Below are 7,273 nucleotides of genomic sequence, written 5' to 3' on the forward strand. Positions count from 1 at the left end.
ACATTTTTGGACTTAACTAGAATAAGTCTATATCATTTGACATCTTCAGAATATCCAACAAAAATACATTTTTCACTCTTAGGTTCTAAAGCTTTATGTTTCTCATATGGAATATGTGCCCATGCTTCACTTCCGAAAACATGAAAGTGACTTACATCTGGTTTAATTGAGCTCCTTGCTTCTTCTGGAGTGACATTCTTTAAAACCTTAGTAGGAGTGTGATTTAGCATGTAATTTGCATAGTTAATTGCTTCTGCCCAAAAATTAAGACTAAGTCTTTTAGATTGAAGCATGCGATTAGCCATTTCCTTTAAGGTGTGATTCTTCCTTTAAGCTACACCATTTTTTTGTGGAGTATATGGAACAGTATGTTGCATTTGAATTCCATTCTCAGTGCAAGCGTTGATGAATTTGTTGTTAACAAATTCTTTGCCATTATTAGATATTACCTTAAGAATTTGATGTCTAGATTGTTTTTCATCAAAGGCTTTAAAGGCCAAGGACATGTTAAATACTTCACTCTTAATTTTAAGAATTATACCCAAGTGCATCTCGAGAAATCATCAATGAAGGTTAAGAAATACTTGTAGCCAGAGAATGAAACAACTGGAAGTGGACTACATAAATCACTATGCACAAGCTGTCAAGGGGCTAAGGCATGTTTTTCAAAACTATCCTGATGATGTTTTCTGAGTACACATCAAGAACAAACACCATCTCTACAAGATACCATTGGAAGACCTGTCACCATATTTTCTTTACATAGATTCTGAAGGGAACGATAGTTTAAGTGACCAAATCACTCATGCCAATGTTTGCTCACTTCATCATTATGAGCAACAAATATGGAGGGAAAATTTGCTATCCAAAAGTTGTTAAACTTATACAACCTTGTAGAATCATCAGCAATGCCAGTAGATAAAATCTGTCTAGGATCTCTTAGGTCCTTAATTACAACATCATGAGGTGAAAATTCAACGATTTTACCTTCAACTAAATGAGTTATCTGATATACAAATAGAAGTTTTCACGATAAAGTTGGAACACATAATACATCATTAAATTGACCATTGTCTATATGAACAATTCCAGTCCCTACATCACTAAGAGATCTATCATCACCAACATATATATTTTTAGTGTTACAATCATTTAAAGGACAAAACATGGCATTGTTTTTGGCCATGTGATAAGAAGCTCCAGAATCAATGAGCCACTCATGAGAATGAGAAGAAGAACATACATTTAGTGCATAACCAGACCAAGATGTTTGACAACCACATGCAAAAAGTGACATTCCTGAAGATGAAGTTGAAGTTGAAAAGTGCTCCAAATGGATGTTATGCTTCTTCATTGCTGCTTCCAAGGCTTCCATCTTCTTAAAGCATTTGGATTCTAAGTGGCCATCTTGATTACAAAAGTGGCAATGTCTATCAGTCTTCTTCCCTTTCTTTTTATTTTCCTTATCATTTTTTTAAATGATTTTTCATTTTGAGGCTCAAATTGCTTAGGACCCTTGTTTGTATTAGGACCATTCTTTGTAGGATACTGTTTCTTAGTATTCTTTGAATCTGCTTCCTCTTCGGTGGCTAAGGCTTTCTTAGAAGAGTTTCCAAGATTAAGAAGACCAAGATATAAGAGCTTTTCATGTCCTCTTACTAAATAATCACAAAAGGAATCAAAAGAGGGGGACTTGTAGTCTTGTCCTTGAGAAATAAAGGCTTCTCTAGTAGAATGGAAGGGGGAAACAAAACAGAGAGTAGGTTGGTCCCAACTTAGTAAGCATGGAATAGATAAGGCTACCATCTTCTTTCTTAACCTTAACACCTTTGAAGAGAAGTCCAAGGGTCTTGAACTTGGACAAAAAATCTTCATTGGCAGAAAAATTATTGGGGTCCAATGTAAGCAACTCATTTTCGAGTTGATGGGATATAATTTCATTTTTAATTCCAAAAACTTTACTGAGTTGTTTCATTGCTTCATTAGGAGTATCAAGTTCCGCGATATGGAATCTAAGGTCTAGAGAAATAGACATCCCTATCAACCCACGTGCTTGATCTTGCTTATTTTCTCATTTGGCTGCCTTATCTTCATCTTGAGGTTTGGTTTCTTGGCCTGACACTATTCTATAAAGACCTTTACTTCTAAGTAAATCCATAATGTAGGACCACCATTGGAAGTATTTGGTGCTGTCAAGAATAACTTGGCATGGAATTTCCATTTTAACATAAACTGAAGCTATAGATCCTAAAACTAAGTGTTCCAATGGAAATATCTTGAAAAAATAGGCTGATTAAAAACAAACGGCTCTGAAAATGACTTCTGGATGAAGAATTTATGGCTTTTTGAATAAACGTTGTTGAAGATGCCACTGAAGTGCGTGAATGTGCGGAAATGAATGATAATGCTATATTTAAAAAAAACTCCCCCTCCTTTCCAAACTTAATCTAATTAGCTCACTTCAAAAAAAAAATATGTGACTCACTTTTATAAATAAGTGAAAGTCACTTTTACAATGGTACTTTATGAGCTAATCACTAAATTGTAACTTAAATAAAAGATAAAGAGACTTTAGAATTATAAGTGACTCACTTTTTATAATGGGTGAGAACGCTTTTACATAAAGTAATTTTAAAACATAAGATACATGTGCTTTTTGAAAAAGTAATTCAACAAAAAGAAAGATTTGAACTCAATACCTCTATTCTCATAAAGTAACTTTGGACCAAGTGAGCTAGTTTAAAAGATTAGTAATTTTTGGGAAAGAGGAAGGGCTTTTTTTTTAGTCACTGAAGCTTTGGGGTGCGTGCTTACTTGAAAATGCTCTTTTTTTCCTACAAAAAAAAAACCACAAAACCCAACATGGACATACCAGAAAAAACAAACATTACAGCTTGAAGTTAGCTTTAGCCAGAAGCTAAATATTTTCCTCAATGTTTCTGATTTTCCCAGATCACACTAACGCGTAGCGGAAAAGAGCGTATGCATGAGAAAAATCCTTCCTTTCTATTTCTGATTTGCCCAAATCGTATAGAGTCGCGGGGCAAAGATCATATGAATAAATGAAAGATATAGATCCAGTAATAAAAAATAGAGAGATAATTAAACCAAAATAAACATAGAAAATAAATAAAAACTGCAAATAAACATTGTATACCTCCAAATCTTAAAAATGACGTAGCTAGGGCTACCATAAACCTTTTCGCGTGAAACGAAAGGGGTTCCACACTGGAACAGATGCTCCTAACACAATAGAGCAGTCCTCTCAGCCTAAAAGTAGTTGGAAACAATAGATCTAGGACTCGACAGTCAGATACAGTTGCACTAGCTTTGGATTTGGATCACCAACAAATGCGGCCCTCAAATAGCTTCGATATCATGTACGAATTTATAGGGTAAGTTTATCAGACAGAACACCAAAGGACACCACTCATAAACAGATCATGGATCAATACACCAATATTCTTGACGTGGTTAAAACCCTCAAAGAGGGAAACATTCCATGTCATGAGCCAACATGACCACTTCACGCAATTTATTAATAAAAGAATGAAAATTTACATAAGATTATCTCATGAATAGTTACCCTATAAATGACCCTCCATGCTCTTTAAATAGAGATCATGGACCAATTGGGTGTTAAGCAATGGATCAAGTGTCAATAATACCAAGGAGAGGATGAACTATCAGATCACTTCATGTCTAGAACATATCGTGACCATCAGATTGTAAGTTACAAAAGTACATAGTAAAGAAACACACTTTACCTAACTCTACACTAGACCAAACTATACTTAACTATTTCATATGTGTCAGAATATCTTAACATGAGGTAAGACATGTTATCATGGGTATTAAATTTTATAACTTAGAATAGAAAATAAATACAAAAAAGGGTAATCTAGGCAAGAGTGTTTACCAAGTATCCTTGAACTGTGATATACACCTTAGCCAAAACCAAGGACTTAACGTACTAGAGGCCATGACCAATATCCATGAATGATGTTTTTGGTGCACGTTTACAAGGCGACTGACTCAATTACCCATGGCTAAAGGATAGAAATCTAGTGGGGTCTCACAATATATACACAACGGTAAGGGGAGCACAAGTCTATGTTAGCATTGTCTAATGCATAACCATTTGATGAGAGAATTCTTATATACTTGTCATAAATGGAGCACCTCTGATATACCTAAGAGTATTGGAGAACGATCCTATATACTTCCATACGCGGAACGGTATTTCACCATTGGGATACAATGTTGTAGGATAATGGCAACTGCTAAGTTTATAGATGTTGAGATACATCCCTAGCCTTGAAATCTAAATTCTTTTGTTAAGTTCCAAATTCTCCTTAGGTTGATTGAGTAAATTTTAATGTTTATCTTGAATTATGTTACAATTTTAGGATCAAAATGATGTCACCTAAATCCCTAAGATGCAACTATATGAGAAAAGGAAACCTTTCCACTTTAATGAAAGCCAGAATAATCAAGGGAAGAAATTTCAATCAGTAATGCACCAGATAAAATATATAAAACAACGTGCATTCCACTAACTTTCACTTTCGCTTTACAAATTTAATGCTCAAAAATAAAAATTATCTCCACTTTTCACTATCTTAAATTGAATGTTTTCGAAATTAAAATGATCTTCACTTTTACTAAGATGAACTCATTGAAATGATTTTTTTTCTTTGATTTTCAATCATCTAATACAACTAAAGAATCTCAAACAAAAAGAATATTCGATTAAAATTCTGTAAAGCAACTAATGCATCAACCAAAGTAACATCAAATCCAATTCAAAAGCACCTAAATGAAAATAACTTTCATTCTTTCCTTTTGAACAAATAAACAATGCACTACTTTTTGCTTGAAAATCAAACAATGTAATATATGCTTGATTTAAAACAAATATGATTTCCATATATAAATTACTGAATGAAACTTTAAAACAAACTTTGTTAAAGATAAGCTAAAACAAATGAAAACCAATGTTTTTGATGATTTCCATAGAAAACAAGACTCAATCAATGAGAAAACAAGTATCTTAGTGACACAACAAGCAACAAGTGATGACTAATTAACCTAGAAACCCTAGAACTCAATCTAATTCTTAGTTCAAGAACTTCAAAGTCAAAAACACTAATTAGCTAATTAAACGAGGCAGTCATACAAAAACACTAGAAATCCATACTCAGAGGATAGAAGAAGACCTTCAGAGGCTAAGACACACTAGAACATAGGATATAAACCCTAAATTTTCTCAAATCTATGATATCTACGGGGTTTCCATAGCAAAAAATGTGCTCAAAGTGGCTTCAGCATGACTATTTCAAGTAACAACGTGCTCACAACAAGACCGTTCATGTCAAAAATGTGTTGGGTGAGAAAGTTGGGAAAAAATAAAAAATAAAATGTTATAAAGAGTCCAAACCTACCACTCTAAATAAGTGATCATTCAATGTGAAGAGTTATACAAACCAATACTAACTAATAATTCAATGGTCATTCAAAGTGATCAAAAGAACAAATCTAGAAAAGAGATTGAAGAGGCTATAATTTCCCTAGTGGAGTCCCCATTTTGTTGTGCATGTAAGTACCCTCTACAGAGAGAGGTGATCTCTCTACCCCAATGACCGAGTCTAGCAAAAAATTGAACAAACTAAGGTATACTTTCCTAGCTTATGTTTAAAAATTTAGAAAGAGAGAGAAACCTACCTCGCTCTGATGCTAATTGCTCAGTCCTTTGGTCATGGTTTTGATCCCTTGGCTTCCACACTCACTCCTTGTCTATTCCTTATGTCTAAGTACCTGCAAGAGAGACCAAAGGAAAATACAAGATACAGGAGCATACATAGTGTATATCAAACATAAAATACTTTATAGATCAAGGAGTATCGAGCTAAATGCATAAATATATAGACATTTATGGAAAGTGAACATCAAACATATATATTAATAAATAAAAAAGGTAAGCATAAACTATTTCCTTGATGTTGGAGACCTCCTTTTGGTGGATGTTCAAGTTCAAGACAAGACTCTTCATGTACTCCTCTAAGTTAGATGGGAAATATTTAGGCATAATCTCAGCATAGTAATGTAGGCAATCAATGACCAACCATTTGGGAATGGACAGAATTTGATTTTTATGAAGGGAGAGGAAGTTAGGGATCCAAAAAAGAGGGAGTAAGGTCCAAATTTCAAGGGGAAGTCCCTTAAAGGCAGGGTCAAGAGATCTGAATGATAGAGATCGACCATATCTCATCCAAAAAATATCTAGCTCATTTTTTCTCGAGGTTTCTAGCATACAAAGCTTCTCCTCCATTTTGAGAAAATTAGCAAGAAGAGATTTAGCATGAGTTTTCATATCCAAATCTGTGTTGGTAGTGCTAGGTCAAAGCACTACAGCCTACAATCGGCATGGGAAAGCAGTGGAGAAAAGAGTGTTGGTCATAAAATTTAGTGTTTTAGTGAACCTTTTCAAGAATTTCCTTGCAACAATTTTTCTCCAATTCTTAAGGGATGTTTCATTATGTGTTTCATGATAAGTACAATTCAAAGTTGTCAACATGTGGTAGTTTGGAATGTGGAACTAGAATTGCACATGAGGTGTGACAAAATATTGTGTAAGACCAACTTAAAGGAATGTGGTACTTCCACCTGTACATAGCTTCAAATGGGCTCATTTTGAGATATTCCTAGTAGTTATTATTGTATGCAGTTTTTTCTAGGTGTAAATATTATTTCCTTTTCATGGGATGATCCTCAATATAGATCCTCAACATGTCTTCCAGTATTTGATTTATTCATTTTGTTTGACCAGCTGTTTGAGAATGGTAGGTTGTACTAAAGTTCAGCTACATATCCATTCCTCCAAATAGAGTCTTCTATAATTTTGAAGTAAACTTATCATCTTTGTCTCACATAATTATTTCTAATATTCCATGTAACCAAAAATAATATTTCATTAAAATATCTGCAATTTGTTTTGTTCCAAATTTTGAGTGAGCATGTATAAAATGAGTTACCTTATTTTATCCACTACTACCATTAAAAATTCATGTTAACTTCTAGCTCTTGGAATAGTAGTGATAAAACATAAGGAAATAACTTCTGATTTCCACTCGAAAAATGGGTAAAGGGTTTAGTAGTCCTGCTGGGTGTTGGTGTTCTACTGTCACCTAATGGAAATCTAAATAGTTAGCTAAGTACTTGGCCACTTTCCATTTCATTATCGATCAATAAAATTCCATTATTAATGTTGTGA

This window comes from Pinus tabuliformis, chromosome 9 (genome assembly GCF_031772625.1).
Source record: "Pinus tabuliformis cultivar Carrire ecotype Pingquan chromosome 9, CPIR1, whole genome shotgun sequence".
In the NCBI taxonomy this organism is placed as follows: domain Eukaryota; kingdom Viridiplantae; phylum Streptophyta; class Pinopsida; order Pinales; family Pinaceae; genus Pinus; species Pinus tabuliformis.